Consider the following 19,858-nt stretch of genomic DNA (forward strand, 5'->3'; position numbering starts at 1 on the left):
AACATGTAGACTCTTTTCACACACACACACACACACACACACCTCCCATTTGCTTCCTCCCCTAGACAGGCTGCTACTCTTCTTCCTCTGTAGCTGAGAAGCCACCCACCTTCCTAGACAGCAATTCATACTTCATTCTCCAAAATCCTCTTAACCAGTGGTGGAAGGGAGGTGGGTGGGTGGCCGTTTGCCTGCCTCCTTCCCCCCTCACAATGCCAGAAGCCTCACTCAGGCACCACTTGTCTTCTTCCCCCCCTCCCCCGCAATGCCAAAAGCCTCACTCAGGCGACATTTGGCTGCCTTCCCCCTTTTGGGCTGCAGTTTTGTTTCCGACACCTTCCCCTTTAAGAAAAACTTGCAGAGCAGCTGCAGAGCCCTCACAGCCCCTGCAATCGCCCATTGCCCGCTTCCCCCGCAGCAGCATTGCTTTTGCCTGCCACCTGATTGTCTGGCGGCTATTTGTCCCGTGCAGTCGAAGGGCTGGGTCACACGATGTCTGGGCGAATGGGCTGGTCCGAAGGGCCAGGTGTGGAGGGCCAGCGCGGCCTATTGGCCATGGAGAATGGCCAGGGGAGAGAACAGCGGAGGAGGAAAGCTGGCTGTGAATAGGCCAAGGCGGGTGGTTGGAGGTGTAAGGTTTTTCAGCTCAGAATCCTGATAAACAAGAGGCAACTGAGTAAGAACACAGCTTTATTTCTTTGATCAAAGTTATACGCTGGGCGCTCCTCTTTCCTTTAGACAGCAGAGGGCACCTAAATAGAAAAGTTTTTACTTTTTATAACTAATACACATCACAAGGTTCCTAGGCACCTAAAAAGTTCCTTTCAATCTCCTTGTCTATGTTTCAGTCTCCTTACATCTCTGCATCTCTAAGCTTGAACACACAATAGCTCAATAGCTGGCAATTAGCCCATTAACTTTGTTACTTCGCAGGCCAGTAGAGAGCTGTTACATTTTAAAGTCTTGGCAGGGAAACCTGGAGGGAAAGATTTACCATGCAAGGAGGGGCTGGGGGGGGGGGTTGATACAAGCAAAGTGTTGCAACTTTTAGGTAGGCTTTCCCTTGAAACAACACAGTTTAAAGTAACAGAACCATTTTCTTTCTCTTTGCTCAGCAGAATTTAGAATACAATGGAGCACATGCAGAAAGCAAGCAAAAATACATGAACAATAGCTGGGCTATATTATGCATGAAAGATTGATTATACATAAAAGCAGGGCTTTTTTCTCATAGAACGCTCAGAATGGAGTTCCGGCACCTTTTTTGGATGGAACCTTGTAGGGTAAGCAAGGCAGGTTGTATGACATGTGTGAGTTCCGGCACCTTTTTCTTTTACAAAAAAAGCACTGCATAAAAGATTATATTCTGTTATGATAAAGTGGGCTCAGAATATTCAAGAAGTTATCACAATGGACACGTGGGAAAAGATTTGGGTGAGGAACGTAAAATTTACACAAGCTCAAAACTTAAGAGAGAACTTTTATAAAATGTTTTATAGGTGGCATTTAGATCCTAAAAAGCTTGCAAGTATGTATCCGAACTATCAACCTAAATGTTGGAGATGTGGTGGCGAAGATGCAACGTATTTTCACATATGGTGGACCTGTAAAAAGGTTAAGGCTTTTTGGATTAAAATCTGGTGGAATATGCAGAAGATACTTAAGCAAAGGATAAAGTTTTGTCCGCAATTGTTCTTATTGGGCATAATTACAGATACTACTGTTGTGGACACTAAGTTGATGTTGAACTTAATTACAGCAGCAAGACTTTTAATAGGTCAATATTGGAAGAAGGAGGAACTTCCGACTATAGAAGAATGGACTCTAAAAGTTTCTGACCTGGCGGAAATGGCAAAGATTTCAGCTTATTTGAAAGATCATTCGCAACAACGTTATATATTATGGAGTGGAAAAAGTGGATTGATTATATCCAGAACAAATATGGGACTAAAAAGTTTCATTTAGCATTTGAATAAGTTTTTTCTTTTTTCTTTTCTTTAGGTGATATTAGTATTGCTTGTAGTCATTTCATATGAGCTAGAGTGCGATAGACTTAATGGTTTATTGTTGTTAGCATATGGTTGTTTATGATTGATTTTACTTTTATACCTTGTATTTAGCTCTGGGAAGTCGGGGAGGGGGGAGGGGGAAGGGGAGGGGGGAGGGTTAGGGAGGGCTAGGAAGGGTTGGGTGGGGGGTGGGGGGAAGGGATTGTTAAAGAAAAAATGTATTGAAAAACATTTCAAATAAAAAAAGATTATATTCTGAAAGATTATACTTGGCTTGATCTCTACAGAGGCGAAGGAGGTGTGCTCAAGAGTCCATGGCTACACGTCCCATTCCAAGAGACAGGCATGTTTTGAAGACACTAAGCCTTCTGCTTCTCCACTTCTCTTTCAGAATCAAGATTCCTCCTCAACTCTGGCAAATGAGATAAAATGGAACTCTAAAACCTTGGCCCAATTCATTTAAAAATAAATAGCACCATTGCAGTGATTCTACTGCCAAGTATCTGAAAATTAGATTTGGTTGTTGGATTCTGAACTTGGCCTTTTGGTTTCAATTTTTTTTAAAAAAAAATCAGTTGAATTAAGAATTCATGTAAGCGAGGTATATAATAAACTTATTAGATTTTTTTTAAAAAAAGTCAGGCTAATTAACTGAAGATTTAAAAATAGTTTATGCTTTGCATGTTGTGATTAACAATGTGAAAAGTATTCACAGATCAAGAAGCTTCTGAAGAAAAGCTACATAAAAAATGGGAATACATGCAGATATCACACATACAAAAGAAAACACTGTTTTATTTTTGGAATTCTGTATCTGGCAAAGTGAGAGGCTATACAGAGAAAATCTGCCATCCACATGAGCATGGAAGGACTGCAAATTTGCAAATCTCTTCAGCTGTTGAAGAAAGAAAATTTTCACTGTACTCTTCACAGTGAAAGGGAGTGGACATTACAATATACCCCCTCTGAAATGAATTTTGTTATCTCTGCAGCCTTTATTCATCTCTTTACTCTCCTACCATCGGGTAGGAGATATAGGGTAGGAGATATAGGACTATAGCCAGCCGCACCAACAGGCTGAAAAACAGCTTTTATCCATGGGCTGTTAGGCTTTTGAACGGGAAATAATTTTTATAAACTTTATGCAAAATTGACGTGCGAGGCCTGTGTGTGGTGCAAATAATAATAATAATAATAATAATAATAATAATAATAATAATAATAATAATAATAATAATAATAATAATAATAATTTTATTTATATACAGCCCTTCTCCCGAAGGACTCAGTTCACATGGTGTAATAAGATGGAGGGTTTGTTGTCACTGTGAGTTGGGGGGTGGGAGCACGAAGGGAGGCTCAGCTAATCTCAATGTATACATGGTTGTACTTTGACAATAAAGGTTCATTCATTCATTTTCTCCTAAGGGAAATACAACATATTAGGCAGACTGTGATCTGTCTTCAGGATGTGGACTGATTTTGTGTGGCTGCACATTTGTTGTGCACCTTCTAACCCCATCCACACATTTATTTTTTTATTTTTTTATTTTTATTACATTTATATCCCACCCTTCTCTGAAGACTCAGGGCAGCTTACAAGCTTAGCAGTAGCCTTCATTCTATGTATATGCCTGCTTGTTAGGGCTTTCACACACACCCCAAGCGGCATTATTACAAAGTCAGCTTAATTGCCCCCAACAATCTGGGTCCTCATTTTACCTACCTCGGAAGGATGGAAAGGCTGAGTCAACATTGAGCCTGGTGGGACTCGAACCTGCACTAATTGCAGGCAGCTGGTGTTACAAACCTGGTTCTGATTTCCATCAAAACTATCAGTTCTCTTCTTACATTCTGTGTAAGAATGTTTTTTTCTCCTCCAAACTAAGTTGGATTGCAGACCAAAATGCCCTTTAGGCAGCAGCTGAGAGGAGGTATGTCAGGGAAGATTGGCAGTAAAGTTACTTTTTCATCACCATCCTAACTGCAAATGGTCACTGAACAGGACAGTCACTAAATGAGGACTGTCTGTATTGTTCACATTTTGCCTTCCTAATTCAAAAGCAATTTCCTCCTAATCTCTTATTGTGAGAAGGGCTGAAATTGAGAGAAAGTGTCTCCTCAATCCGGGAAGGCACTTGAAAGGCTGCTTCCCATTATCTTGCTATAGATCAGGGGTGTCAAACTCAATTTCATTGAGGGCCGCATCAGCATTGCGGTTGCCCTCAGGGGGCCGGGTGGGTATGGCCAGGGTGGGCGTGGCCTACTGGGTGGGCGTGGCTAGAGTGTGTATGGCCTACTGGGTGGGCATGGCCAGCTCTACATCGTTCGCATCAAGGGTGCCTATGGGGGCCTGGGCAGGAGTGGGACAGATCTGAGGGTCTCTGGCAGAAGGAGGGTCTCTGGGCCAGGGCCAAGGCAGTGGGGGCCGTTCCCTCACTGTTTCCAGGATGGCTTCACGGGCCGCATGAAACCACTTCGCAGGCCAGATCCAGCCCCCGGGCCATGTGTTTGACATGTCTGCTATAGAGATTAGGTGGGAAAAGCAACTAAGCCCAGAGTGGACTGAAGAAAGGACATTGGCCAATGGAGCACTCTTGCTCAGAGTAACAGCTGGGGTGGGGCCACCACCTTTGTATTTGCTGGCCACAGATGAACCCAGCTGGAACAGCGGGACCCTACGAAAATCTTACTCTTGAAATCCAATGGATGCAAAAATAAAAATAAAAAAAGGAAAGGGAAAGGCAGTGGTAGCGGCTGGAACTGGATCAAGAGTTGAATTCCCATTTAAATGAAATGCCAAAAGGCCGTCAGTGGAAGTGACATTTATGGTGTTACTACAAATGCATTCAGTGGGAAAGCTGAGTAGCAGGAGCCAGAGCAGGGGGGAGAACAAGCTTTAGTGGAAACTGCCATCTGTATATTGTGCCCCATTTTTAATATTCTGTATTCTCATAAAAAGTGTTGTTTCTGTCACTATTCAATCTCACAAACTCACACAGAACACTGTTAAAAGTCAGCAGTGTGTGAAATGGTATTTTAAAATAAATGAAACCAGCTCACAGAGCTACGGAGGAATATTGCAAGACTGGGGTGCTGACAGACAGGCACTGAAAAGTAACAACCGTTATCATCTTAAAGCAAAGCGGATTAAATAAAAACCCACAGCTAGTGGTGCATTACCAAGTCTGATATTGACACAGCTGCTGGGGTGGTTATTTTTCATTGTCTCATCAAGACAAAGCATCATGGGATATCAATCTTCCCTCTGTCAGGCCTAGCCCTGTATAAACTTAGTTGTTGTTGTCATCATTATTGTTTATATTTTCATTGTACTCCTTTTATCGTAGGAGTCAGTAGTTTGCAATTTGGGGAAGGGAAGGAGGGGATGCAGGGACCCTGGAGCTGGGGGTCAAGGCATTCAAAGCAGGGCAATTCCTCCAAGGCCAAGGGCTCTTTTCTCACCCACACTCCCACCCCCAAGCCAGTGGCTGCTTAGGTTTAGGCGAGAGATTAACATCTGGGCAAGAATGGGCTGGGAGATAGTGTGGGAGGTAGAAATGACTTCTTTTGCATCTATCAGCCAGAGATGAGGTTTGTAGCCTGTTGGAAAAATCTTGTTCCCTCAAGGCTAAAAAGAGCTGAGAAATATGATTAATGGTCCTCCCCCCTCCTCCCACCGACGTGCCTTTTCCATAACCAGCTTTAGTTCACAATGAGCTTGGCTGGCCTACAAAATGTAATTCAGCTTGTAGTGAATTATTTCTCATATCGTACCTGTTCGCAGGTACACATTTTCTCTTCCACCATGTGGGGGGGGGGGAGTTCTGACTGGTTGATAACTCTTTCTTGTACATCATGGTTTACAGAGCGAGAGGCTGTATCCACATGTTAATGAGCCTCTTCTGTATGAACCACAACACAACCATTTTTCATCTGTAGAGGCACCAGAGGTATCATGTTACCTTCTACAGGAGACAGTGAATTGATCACAGAATCATACAGTAGAATACAATAAAGTATTGGCTAAAAGTGCAGAAATATCAGAAACTTTACTTATACATACTTAATTGCTTTGGGTATTTAAGTAGATTTTTAAAATCTTATTTTAACAGATTCTTGGTCTTCATTTAAGTAAAAGGAGTTTTATATTTTATCCCATACGATTCACTCATTAATCTCTATTTGACATTTTTATTTTACAATAATTTTCTGTAACTCAGAATCCTAACTTTTATTTGTTTCTTCATTCACTGTCCAAACTTTCTCCTCCATTTTCCATCTTTCTTTCTTCTGAAAAATAATTGTGGCAAGTTGCTGAAGAGCTATACCAAAAAAGGCACTCTGCACATGGTCAGATTTCCTCTCTTGAGAACTTTTTGTTTCTGTGCTCAGCCTTGGCTCTGAACAGAAACAAAGAAATGTGCTTCAGAGACCTAGATTATTTTGTTATTGGTGTTGCAGATGAATACTGCATTAGCAGATCCACACCAAAAAAATTATAAAATGGTGCAAAACAGTCTTTCACTTTCACCAAACTTGGAATGGGCTGTTCCAACTCATTCAAAATGTTCCAGAACATTCACCCTTCTCCAGAACACTCAGGACAGATTGAAATGGTTTATTCTGATACTAGGAGAGGTATTATTATATTATTATTATTATTATTATTATTATTATTATTATTATTATTATTATTATCATCATCATCATCATCATTATTTTATTCATTAAACATGAACCTCAATCAACTGAACACTCAAACTGACTGGCACTAATGGTTGACACGGGCTGCTGCCACCATCCTAGGTATCAACCAGGTATCTCCTTAAAATGTAAGATGTTCCGAGTAGTGCAGTTTTTTGTAGCTTTGCTGGAGTTATTGCAGGAACCTGCAATTTCTTGATGTATTTTGCAAAGTTTTTGGGCATAGTTCCCAGTGCCCCGATGACAATGGGTATCACTGTTACACATTTCATCCATAATTGTGCAGTTTCGATGGCCAGGTTGCGGTATTTCATAATTTTTTCCAGTTCTTTTTCTTCGACTCTGGAATCTCCTGAAACAGCGATATCAATCAACTGTATGCTTCGGTTCTCTATGACTGTGATATCTGGCGTGTTGTGTTCCAAATGGTGATCTGTCTGTATTTGGAAGTCCCACAAGATCTTCACCGTCTCATTCTTGACAACTTTTTCCCCATGACTTTTTGGACACAGGCAAGTTGTATTTTTTACACAATGCCCAGTGGATTAGTTTAGCAACTCAGTCATGTCTAGCTTTGTAATCAGTTTGCGCGATTTTGCTGCACTCACATATTAAATGTGAAACAGTTTCAACTTTGTTGTTGCAAAGTCGGCAATTTGGATTGTCAGTAGATTTTTGTATCTTTGCTTTCATGGCATTAGTTTGTAGTGCTTGTTCTTGAGCAGCCAGTATTAAGCCTTCCGTTTCTTTCTTGATGGTTCCCATCTTAAGCCATGCCCATGTCAAGTTGTTATCACATTTTCCTTCAATGTTTTTCAAATGCTGTCCATGCAAAGAGATGGTTTTCCATCTATTTAATCTGTCATCCAGCCATTTTTCCTTATATTCTGCCTTTGTTTCTGTTATTTTTATAATGCTCTTTATTTTCACAGCCTGCAGCAATTTTTCTGTACTTCGATCCACATAGTCATTCAAACTTCATTTTTCTTCTTCTACAGTTTGGTGCATTTGCAGTAGCTCTCTGCCCCCTATTCTTCTTGGCAGGTACAACCTATCAATGTCACTTTGTGGATGTAGAGCGTGGTGCATATTTAAAAGTTTATGCGTTTTCCGGTCTAGGTGTTCCAATTCAGGCAAAGTCTAGTTGATAATTCCAGCTGGGTAGTGTATCACTGGGACTGCCCATGTATTAATGGCTTTAATTATATTTCCAGCATTCAGCTTTGAGTTTAGTATTTTGCAGACTCTTCTGATGTATTCCTTTTGCGTTGACTCTTTGACTTTTCCATTCAAGATGTTATCTGCTTCCAATATGCCTAGGTATTTGTAACCATCATCCTTTGCTAGTGCTTTCATAATACTTCTGTTTCCCAGTTCTATTCCTTCTATTTTTCCCATTGTTCCTAGTTGCATGGATAATATAGCACATTTTCCAAGTCCAAAGTCCATTCTGATGTCGCTGCTAAATAGTTGAACTGTGTTGAGTATTGATTCAAGTTCTATTACTGTTGTGGGAAGAATCCAGAGAAAGAAATATTTGGGGGAATATTAAAAAGGCAGGAACTTCTTCTATTCCCCAACCAAAAAACTCAGCAGAGGCCAGCTTTTAGAAATGCAAATTCAATAATCTTTTCAGAAAGGTTGGAGCTTTCCAGTTAGAAACTGATGAGATTAGGAAGACAAAGACACCTAAAATCTACATATCCCACCCAAACTCTTAAAGATATGAGCTTTGGGAACATAATAGAATTAATCCACCAATACCAAAAGGGCACAGTCAGACTCAGGTCAAAGTACATGACACAGGAAATACAAAGCTTCAAACAGGAATAGGAAACAACCTCAAAAGCCCCAGGAATATAAAAACCCACCACTCCCAGCTACATGTGGTCAGCTTTCCCAGAGCCATCTTTCTGTCTGGCTCTGATCTTTAATAAACCACAACCTTCTTTCTAAAGCAGTCTCCATTTTGTTTATTCCCAGCTTGGACTGGACCCTGATGAAAATTTTTCTTTCAACAATTTGGCACCCAGAATAGGACTCCAACCTAACCTGACCAATGGACTGGGACTGGTAAGCCCCATCTTGTTGGTAGCAGACCTCTTGTATTTGAGGATGGGTTTCCCAGGCCCTGCCCATGTGGAGAGAGGGTAGTAAAGGGAGTTTTGAGTTTGAGCTGAAGGGCTGCTTTGGAAAGAAGGTGAGTACTCTAAATTTTAACTTTAAAGCCCAGGGCAGTGAGAATAGAATAGAATAGAATAGAATAGAATAGAATAGAATAGAATAGAACAGAACAGAACAGAACAGAACAGAACAGAACAGAACAGAATAGAATAGAATAGAATAGAATAGAATAGAATAGAATAGAATAGAATAGAATAGAATAGAATAGAATAGAATAGAACCTTGGAGGTCTTCTAGTCCAGCCCCCCCCCCCCATTCAAGCAGGAGAACCTACTACCATCTCAGATAAGTGACTGTCCAGTCTCTTCTTAAAAACCTCCAGTGATGGAGCACACACAATTTCTGGAGGCAAGCTGTTCCACTGGTTAATTGTCCTCACTGTCAGGGAGTTTCTCCTTAATTCCAGGTTGCTTCTCTCTTTGGAGTTTGTTCCAGGCCAGGATGTACCATCCATGGAGAGTCAGGTGGGGGGGTGCCCCTGGAGACACAGGGGTTGAGGATGTCTTGTGGCCAGTCAGTTAGTCAGCACATCAGTTCACAGAATTCTTGGATGTATCCAGCCACCCTCCTCCTCCCTTGCAGGATGGTTTTCATGTGGTCCCTGGCCTTGTGGTTGGCCAAGGGATCTTTGAACCACTTGTGGAGGGTGGCCATGAAGTGGATGAGATTTCTCAGCTCCAGGGCATGGTCACTACTGAGCTTTTGGTTCACTGTTGTTGTTCAGAATTTATTGGAGATGGTGATTGGCGACATGAAATAAACCATTACTAATATGTTAAGGATAGTCAGCATTATTGCTCTGAATGATCTGAATATAAACAGAATGTATGGTCTACTTCATTGTTCAGGGATAAAAAAAGATTTTCTACTTTGGATGAACATGCTTGTTCTCAGGTGCTACCATCTTAGCATTTATCAGTGGAAATTTGGATTGTACTCAAAACTAGGAGTAACTTTACTCAAACCTGAGCTATAACTAGTAGTGTGCTAATAAATGAATAACAACCAGCTCTGCTGACTTTTGCTGCTGCCATCACAATGCTGGCTGCCAAACAGCTGAATAGCATTGTGGCTCAGGTTTGATCTCACAAAAGTCCTGAAAATTTAACAATTGATGCTCACAAGCTAGTATGAGCTGGCTCCAGCACACCACTGGCTATAGATATTTCTGGACAGGGATAGCTTAGCAATAGTGATGAAAACATTGGTATCTTCTGTCAGTTTGATTTGCTTAAGGCTGCCCTTGAAGTTGAAAGCTTCAACTGGTGCAAAATATGCCCAATGAAAGTGGTAAACCTCATCAAAACATTACATATATTTTGAAAGAGCTGCAGCAGATGCTTATATGCTATTATGGCTACATCAAGGTCCATGTAGTGGGCTGAAAAAATCCAGCTGTTACTGGCACTGAAAAGGCCAGGCTCCATTGCGATGGTAACTCAAGGGCTACCTATACGAAGAAATGCATGTCTAACTGAATCTGAGATAGACGGAAAGAAACAGAGAAAACAACTGTAGGAATCAAGCACAAGGAACAACTCAGAATTGAGGGTTACATAATATATAGAGATACATATTTTATAAAGAAATGGGTCTTTTTATAAACTTTATAAACTTTACATTAATCTTTCAATCGGAATTCCTGTTAATCTCTTCATGCTACACTTGAAGGGAAGGCTACCGCTTGCTAGAGACTACTGCTTCCCCTAAGTCAGAGTACTAGATCATTTTCCTTTCAGTCACTGTTTCAAATTATAAAATATTTTACAATAATTATACAGACGTTGTGATGTGTTTTTAAAACAATAAGGCTGATTTCATGCATTAGTCATGCAGGATCAAAATCATGCCTCAACAATTCCTATTTTACATAAATAATATCAAAGCTGAAAGGCTGTAGTCACACCGGACAGTTCATATATTTGTGTAAATTACTAACAAAGAATTAAGGGATATATATATATATATATATATATATATATATATATATATATATATATATATATATATATATATATATATATATATATCTTCCTCTTGTACTTTTCCCTGTGAATTTTTCCATTAGCTTAAACTGTTGTTGGTAGACATCAGGGTATTTGACAAAATACTATTGTACTTGGTAATTTGTGATTTATAAAGAGGGCAAAGCTGAAACTATAGTGCAGCGAAGGCATAAATTCAGAAAAAATCAGCAGTAAGTCCTTTGGCAGCAGGTGCAGCTCCACCACAATGCTTCCCCCACCGCCTCCTGCAGTGCTTTCTAGGAGGGGTGGGGGAAGATCACCGGTAGCATTGAAATGGAAATGTGTTCAAATTATTTAGCACAAGAGAGCAGCTCCTGCCAGCCCTTTGTACCACAACCGGAATGTGCAATCAAAGAGAATAAATAGCATCAGATCTTGGCTAAACCCAGAGGCCCAGAGCATGCATATTCAGCATCTCTTTCTGCACAAGAATCTCTGCACCCAGGGATTGCTGTGGCCGTTGAGCGGGTCTGACTCTGGAATCAGTTGCTGCCCTCTATAAAGAATAATCATCATCCCAAAGAACATATCTTCCTGTTGCCTAGCTTACAGAAAAGAGGGCATTTGCATGTTATTTTATATTACATAGTATCTGTCCTCAAAACAGGTACACTACAAAACCTGGAAGACTAAATAAACCATGGTTCAATCCAGAAACAGTAGGGTAATTATAGATCTAGGGTGCTTGTCTACTATGTTTTGCAAATCCAATCCATATTGATCATTAAAAGCACAGAGTAAAAGGGAAGCACTAATTTTCTTCTAATTCTTTCTCTGCCACCTGTTAACCAGAGAGACCTTTATTGTTATTGCTATGTTTTATGTCAACAATTCTGCACCCCAAAATGGAACCCTACTGTCTACAGATATATTAGGAAATTCTGTTTAGGAAATTTTATAGCACCTGAAGCATTATAAACGCTGTTCAATTCCTATCCTATTCTTCAGATTTTACTGAATAGACTAGACTAGACTAGACTGGACTGGACTGGGCTAGAATAGAATAGAATAGAATAGAATAGAATAGAATAGAATAGAATAGAATAGAATAGAATAGAATAGAATAGAATAGAATAGAATAGAATAGAATAGAATAGAATAGAATAGAATAGAGCAGAGCTGGAAGGGACCTTGGATGTCATACTTTCAAAGCTAACCTCATGATTACAATTACAATTTACTTTGTTTTGTTTTGAATAATTCTGAACTACACATCAGTTCCTATTGCCACCCACTCTGTCCCACCACAAGGTGAGGCAGGGCAGGTAGCGGGGCATGGATGGCCTGGCTACAGGGGGACTAAGGTGCACGGGTGCAAAGATCATGGGTCAGCTCCTCCCCTGCCACGTGCCTCACCTCACCTCGCGGCAACACCAGCGTGCCACACGCCCTCCTGCCCATTGCAGCTGTGAGATGGTGGGATGGTGGGTGGGGTCTTAACTAGGGCTTATTTTAAGGATAGGTCTTATTTTGGGGAAAACATTATATAGATAACAACATTTTAAGTATTGTTTAAGCCAGAGAGCACTTTGATGTAGTGCTTAAGAAATCAGGCTAGAAAGTGGGAGTTTTAGTTCTAGTCCCACTTTAGGCAAAAAATCAACTGGGGAAACTTGGGCCAGTTCTTCTCACCCCTAAGAAGGAGGCAATGGCAAACCATGTCTGGAAAACCTCGGCAAGAATAGACTTATCCAGGCAATTGCTGGAGTCAATACTGACTCAAAAACACCAAAACCAAGTGGGTCAGTGGATTTGATTGATTTGAATAAAAACAGAAACATAGGTAGCCCAGGAAATAAAAAAAGACAATATTTTTTACCTGGTTTTGAACCAGTAATCTTCTGTTTCCAATAGAAAGATTATAACCACAGTGCTATTTTTACTGATAAAAATAGCTCTAGAAGATATCAGAGACCAATCATAACCATTGAATCGATTGAGGGGCTATTTCTGCCTCTCAGAAATAGTTGCCAGCCCATGATAGGACAACAAGGCAATGCAGATAAGTCCAGAGATAAAGATTTTAAAGTTGACTTTAAAGACGTTAATGTTGGGAGTGGGTTTTTTTTTTCCCAAGAGGAGGAGGAATGAATGCTGCATGCTTGCCGATGCAGATGTATTCTGCAAGGGAAGAGGAGAGGAGGTTCCCCTAGCGTGAAAGGATCTAGCAAGAAGGAAAAGGAATAAGTTGGGTGTTTGAGGAGGCACTTTTCAATTGGTGAACAGAGTTTTAATAGTAACATGGGATATGTTGTTCATTTTATTTATTACATTTTATGTTGCCCATCTCCCCCAAGAGGTGATATGTGTATACCATTGGGCTTCAGGACAATTGTATGCTTATCCCTTTAAAGTGTTTTTTTTTTAATTTCATTTAAGAAACAATGTATCGGTCCTTGTTAGCTTTATTGTCAAGGTTGAATTGCTAAGATGCTTGCTAACCTCTATCACTACTCAATTTGTCATAGAAACAGTGGGGAGGGTGATCGCGGTGCCAGCGGATGTGTGTAGAGATCGCTCTCTCCACCGTCAGGTTTTTCTTCTGCTGGGAGACCATGAAAAGTGTCAAAAGTCACCCTGGAGGGGCAATGACTGTGAGGAGGACCCCCAATTGATCGTAGAAGGGCAGCAGCCCTTCCATTTGATCTGGGGCAGCTCCTTTGGACCAATGGAGAAAAGATCGGCCATTAACATGGCTGATTACTAAGCCATTACCAGCCAAAAGCCAAAATCACCACCAAGCACAATGAAAGCACCGCGGAGGAATTGGGTGAGACCTTACCTTACCTTCCTTATATCCCAAGTAACTTCCTATAAAAGCTTCTTGAAATGGTGGTGTTTGTCTACCTTGGGGAAATAAAGCCTTAAAAAGAAAAGAAAAGAACAACCAAAACAAACAACTAAATATTTGGACTTGCAGCTTTTGGATATTTGGGGTCCCAAAAAGTTGCTATTTCTATTGGGGCCTATTATCTTATCTACTTGTTAAAAGTTGATTTTTAAAAAAAACTGAATAAAAGCCTAACTTGAGTTTGGAAAAAGACTTTACATGCTATTGGGGACATCTTGTGGCGAAGCCTGATATAGCAAGTGAATTTCTTTGTGAGACCGGCTTACAGTCTAGATTTGTGCTTGGTAGTATCTAAAAGAGATAAGAACCTGAAACAGCTGGGCAGTGAAAATAACTCCTAGGAATATTGGAGGTGAACATTTACTGTCTCTTATTTAAAAATAGCCTCCACTAATGAACTATCCCCCTTCATGGATTATTTTTTTTTATTGAAAAGTTTTACAATACATTTTATCTTTAACAATCCCTCCCCCCTCCCTCCGCCCACCCCTTCCTAACCCTCCCTAACCCTCCCCCCCCTTCCCCCTTCCCCCACCCCGACTTCCCAGAGCTAAATACAAGGTATAAAAGCAAAAAACAATCATAAACAACCATATGCTAACAACAATAAACTATTAAGTCTATCGCACTCTAGCTCATATGAAATGACTACAAGCAATACTAATATCACATAAAAAAAGAAAAAAACTTATTCAAATGCTAAGTGAAACTTTTTGGTCCCATATTTATTCTGGATATAATTAATCCACTTTTTCCACTCCAAAATATAACGTTGCGAATGATCTTTCAAATAAGCCGAAATCTTTGCCATTTCCGCCAGGTCAGAAACTTTTAAAGTCCATTCTTCTATAGTCGGGAGTTCCTCCTTCTTCCAATATTGACCTACTAAAAGTCTTGCTGCTGTAATTAAGTTCAACATCAACTTGGTGTCCACAACAGTAGTATCTGTAATTATGCCCAATAAGAACAATTGCGGACAGAACTTTATCCTTTGCTTAAATATCTTCTGCATATTCCACCAGATTTTAATCCAAAAAGCCTTAACCTTTTTACAGGTCCACCATATATGAAACCCTTCATGGATTATTGCCTTGTTGTGGTGAAGGGGCTTGTGTAATTCAATAAAGCTATGAACTATGCTGTGCAGGGCCACCCAAGGTGGAAAGGTCATACCAGAGAGTTCTGACAAAACGTGATCCACTGGAGAAGGAAATGGTAAACCACTCCAGTATCTTTGCCATGAAAACCCTATGGACCGTACAAAAAGGCAAAATGATACGACACTGGAAGATGAGCCCCTCAGGTCGGAAGGTGTCCAATATGCTACTGGGGAAGAGCAGAGGGCTAGGACTAGTAGTGCCAGAAAGAATTAAGCGACTGGGCCAAAGCTGAAAGGACGCTCAGCTGTGGATGTATCTGGTAGTGAAAGGAAAGTCCAATGCTGTAAAGATTTTTTTCTCCATAGGAACCTGGAATGTAAGATCTATGAATCAAGGCAAGCTGGACGTGGTCAAACAAGAGGTGACAAGAATGAACATCAACATCTTAGGAATCAGCAAACTAAAATGGACAGGAATGGGTGAATTTAATTCAGATGACCATCAGGTATACTACTGTGGGCAAGAATCCCTCAGAAGAAATGGAGTAGCCTTCATAGTCAATAAAAGAGTAGGAAAAGCAATACTGGGATAAAATCCCCAAAATGACAGAATGATCTCAGTTCGAATCCAAAGCAAACCATTCAATATTACAGTAGTCCAAGTCTATGCCCAACCACCGGTGCTGAAGAGGATGAAATTGACCAGTTCTATGAAGCCCTACAGCACCTTATAGAACTAACACCAAAAAATGATGTCCTTATCATCATGGGGGATTGGAATGCTAAAGTAGGAAGCCAAAAGATAACCAGAATAACAGGCAAGTTTGGCCTTGGAGTACAAAATGAAGCAGGGCACAGGCTGATAGAATTTTGTCCAGAGAATACAATGGTCATAGCAAACACTCTTTTCCAACAACCCAAGAGACGGCTCTACACATGGACATCACCAGACGATCAACACAGTAATCAGATTGACTATGTGCTCTGCAGCCAATGATGGAGAAGCTTTATACAGTCAGTAAAAACAAGACCAGGAGCTGACTGTGGCTCAGACCATGAGCTTCTCATTGCAAAGTTTAGGCTTAAACTGAAGAAAGTAGGAAAAAGCACTAGGCCACTCAGATATGAATTAAATCATATCCCTGTTGAATATACAGTAGAGGTGACAAATAGATTTAAGGAATTAGATCTGATAGACAGAGTGCCTGAAGAACTATGGACAGAGGTTCGCAACATTGTACAACAGGTAGCAACCAAAACCATCCCAAAGAAAAAGAAATGCAAGAAAGCAAAATGGCTGTCTGAGGAAGCTTTGCAAATAGCTGAGGAAAGGAGGGAAGCGAAAGGCAAGGGAGAAAAAGAAAGATACACCCAATTGAATGCAGAATTCCAGAGAATAGCTAGAAGAGATAAGAATGCCTTCTTAAATGAACAGGGCAAAGAAATAGAAGAAAACAATAGAATAGGGAGGACCAGAGATCTCTTCAAAAAAATTGGAGAGATGAAGGGAATGTTTCATGCAAAAATGGGCAAGATAAAGGACCAAAATGGCAGGGACCTAACAGAGGCAGAAGAGATTAAGAAGAGGTGGCAAAATTACACAGAAGAACTATACAAGAATGAACTTAACATCCCTGATAACCACGATGAGGTGGTCATTGACCTTGAGCCAGACATCCTAGAATGTGAAGTGAAGTGGGCCTTAGAAAAGCTGAGCAACAACAAAGCTAGTGGAGGTGACAGTATTCCAGCTGAGCTATTCAAAATCTTAAAAGACGATGCAGTAAAAGTGCTACACTCAATTTGCCAGTAAATTTGGAAAACTCAACAGTGGGCACAGGATTGAAAAAGATCAGTTTACATTCCAATTCTAAAGAAAGGCAGTGCCAAAGAATGTTCAAACTATCGCACCATTGCACTCATTTCACATGCTAGTAAATTTATGCTTAAAATCCTACAAGCTAGACTCCAGCAGTATGTGGATTGAGAACTACCAGAACTACAGGCAGAATTTCAAAGAGGCAGAGGAATTAGAGATCAAATTGCCAACATACGCTGGATCATGGAGAAAGCTAGGGAGTTCCAGAAAAGCATCTACTTCTGCTTCATTGACTATGCTAAAGACTTTGATTGTGTGGATCACAACAAACTGTGGCAAGTTCTTAAAGAGATGGGAATACCAGACCATCTTATTTATCTCTTGAGAAACCTATATTCGGGTCAAGAAGCAACAGTGAGAACTGGACACGGAACCACTAATTGGTTCAAAATTGGGAAAGGAGTCCAGCAAGGCTGTATACTGTCACCCTGCCTATTTAACTTATATGCAGAGCACTTCATAAGAAAGGCAGGGCTAGATGAATCAAAAGTTGGAATTAAGATTGCTGAGAGAAATATTAACAACCTAAGATATGCAGATGATACCACTGTAATGGCAGAAAGTGAAGAAAATCTAACGAGCCTCTTGTTGCAGGTGAAGAAGGAGAGTGCAAAAGTTGGGTTGAAACTTAACATTAAGAAAACCAAGATCATGGTATCCGGCCCTCTCAATTCCTGGCAAATAGATGGGAAAGAAATGGAGGTAGTGACAGATTTTATTTTCCTGGGCTCCAAGATCACTGCAGATGGGGACTGTAGCCAAGAAATTAAAAGATGCTTGCTCCTGGGGAGGAAAGCAATGGCAAATCTAGACAGAACACTAAAAAGCAGAGACATCACCCTGTCAACAAAAGTGTGTATTGTCAAGGCTATGGTCTTCCCAGTTGCACTGTATGGCAGTGAAAATTGGACCATAAGAAAGGCTGAGTGCCAAAGAATTGAGGCCTTTGAACTATGGTGCTGGAGAAGACTCCTGCGAGTCCCTTGGACTGCGATCAAACTGGTCAGTCCTAGAGGAGATTAACCCTGACTGCTTTTTAGAAGGCCAGATCCTGAAGTTGAAACTCAAATACTTTAGCCACCTAATGAGAAGGAAGGACTCACTGGAGAAGAGCCTAATGCTGGGAAACATTGAGGACAATAGAAGAAGGGGACGACAGAGAATGAGGTGGCTGGATGGAGTCACTGAAGCAGTAGGCGTGAGCTTAAATGGACTCCAGAAGATGGTAGAGGACGGAAGGCCTGGAGGAACATTGTCCATGGGGTCGCGATGGGTTGGACATGACTTCACAGCTAACAACAACAACAAAGAACTATCTGTAACCATCACAGAAATGGAGGAATACTGACAACAAATTAATTATAAGCTTATACTTGAAAAAATCCTTGAAGCTACTGAAGTAATGAAATCCAGACTGAAAGACAAAGGCGCCAGCTTAAATTTATAAAATGAAGCCCTGATTCCAATTGAAGAACTTACAATCCAAAAAGCAACAGAAGCGGGAAAAAGCAATACTAAGATGGAGGGTGCTAAAGATGAACAAGTACAGCATACTGAAAACCTAGACAACCAAACAATAATCACAACATTGGAGATTACTTTTAACTTAAACCAGATGAAACCTGAGGAAGAAGAAGACCAGACTGAACTGACAACAAATATACTAAACAAAACATGGAGTTTTGAACTACTAGGGCAACAATTTCATGATTACAAATGGGCCAGTTCCTTTGGGAAATTGGTAACTGGATGGTCTCCCTTGATTCAAGTAACATGTGCAGGAATGAAAGGAGATCCACCTGAGGATTTAAAGGAACTGGTATGGAAGCCTACTTGGCACAAAAAGAAAGCCAGAGTTAGATTTAAAAAATGGGATTTTTTTATTTATGATGGAAGAGCCTAAAATTCCACCTAATGGGCTAAGGCACGGGTCGGCAACTACGTTGCTCCGGAGCCGCATGCGGCTCTTTGAGCCGTCTCTTGCAGCTCCCAGCCGCCCGGTGCGCACGCACCTCTTCGAACGGGCAGTGGTGCATGTGCACCTGTCCAAATGGAGACTGGCACCGCCCGTTTGGAGAGGTGCGCGCACACCTCTCCGAATGGGCGGAGGTGCGCGCGCACCTCTCGGAATGGGCAGCGGTGCCGCCTGTCCGGAAAGCTGCTCTCAGCCCGTCCGGAAGAGAAACGAAGAAACGCAGCCGGAACGTGAGCTGAGTTTCCAGGAAAAAAGTTTATTACGAATACTAATGGCAAACAATGATCCGAAAGAAAGCAAAGTCAGCGTTGGCTCCTACCTGCAACCAATGCTGCTATATACCCCCCCACCGCCAACGCCCACCCCACCCAACCACGCTCACCCCCTTTTACCACCCCACCCTTCCATGGCAATGTCTCCTGCCCCACCCCTGCCTCCCGACGCCGTCCGGCCGCCAGGTAAGCTCCCTTGTGCTTTGGGACCACCCCCATGTGGCCCGTCACTCCCCCTTCCCACGCCCATCACCCACCCATGTATAGCCCCCTCCCACCACCGGTTCATGGCCCCCTCTTCTTCCTCCACGGTTGCTGCCACCCCCGCGTCTCCAGCCAGGCTAGTAGGTAGAAGGGGCGGGGCCCCCAGCGCCACATTGTCAAGTCGTCGCCTGTCCAGCTTGTTGCCACCATCCCACGCTGCATCCAGGCATGTTCCCGCCTGGGCGGCCCTGGCCCCGGCCCCAGGCATGGATGTCGCGGGGCCTGCTTGCATCGGCCGGGTCCCGGCGGAGGCGCCTGCGCATGCACGCGCTGGCCAGCTGCCGGGCAGTCTCCCTGGCGGCGTCGGTCGATCGGAGGATGCAGCCGGCATGCGGAGGGCAGGCCCCCAAGACGAGGTGGGCCTGCTCTAGTGGTGTGCAAGGATGGCGGGGGTGGCTCCCGTGACGAGGAGGGCGCGTCCGTGGGGGGTGAGGGCCTCATGCCGTGCTGCAAAGAGGGGCCCTGCCGAATGTCGCACCCGTAGGCTGCAACAGCTGCTGCGGCCCACCTGCAGAGCTGCCGCCTTCGGCAGCCTGCAAACGTGCTGTGGCAGCTCCCCCAAAGAACAGCGCCGCCACCCGTTCGCGCGGA

Source organism: Vipera ursinii (assembly GCF_947247035.1).
Source record: "Vipera ursinii genome assembly, chromosome: 3".
In the NCBI taxonomy this organism is placed as follows: Eukaryota; Metazoa; Chordata; class Lepidosauria; order Squamata; family Viperidae; genus Vipera; species Vipera ursinii.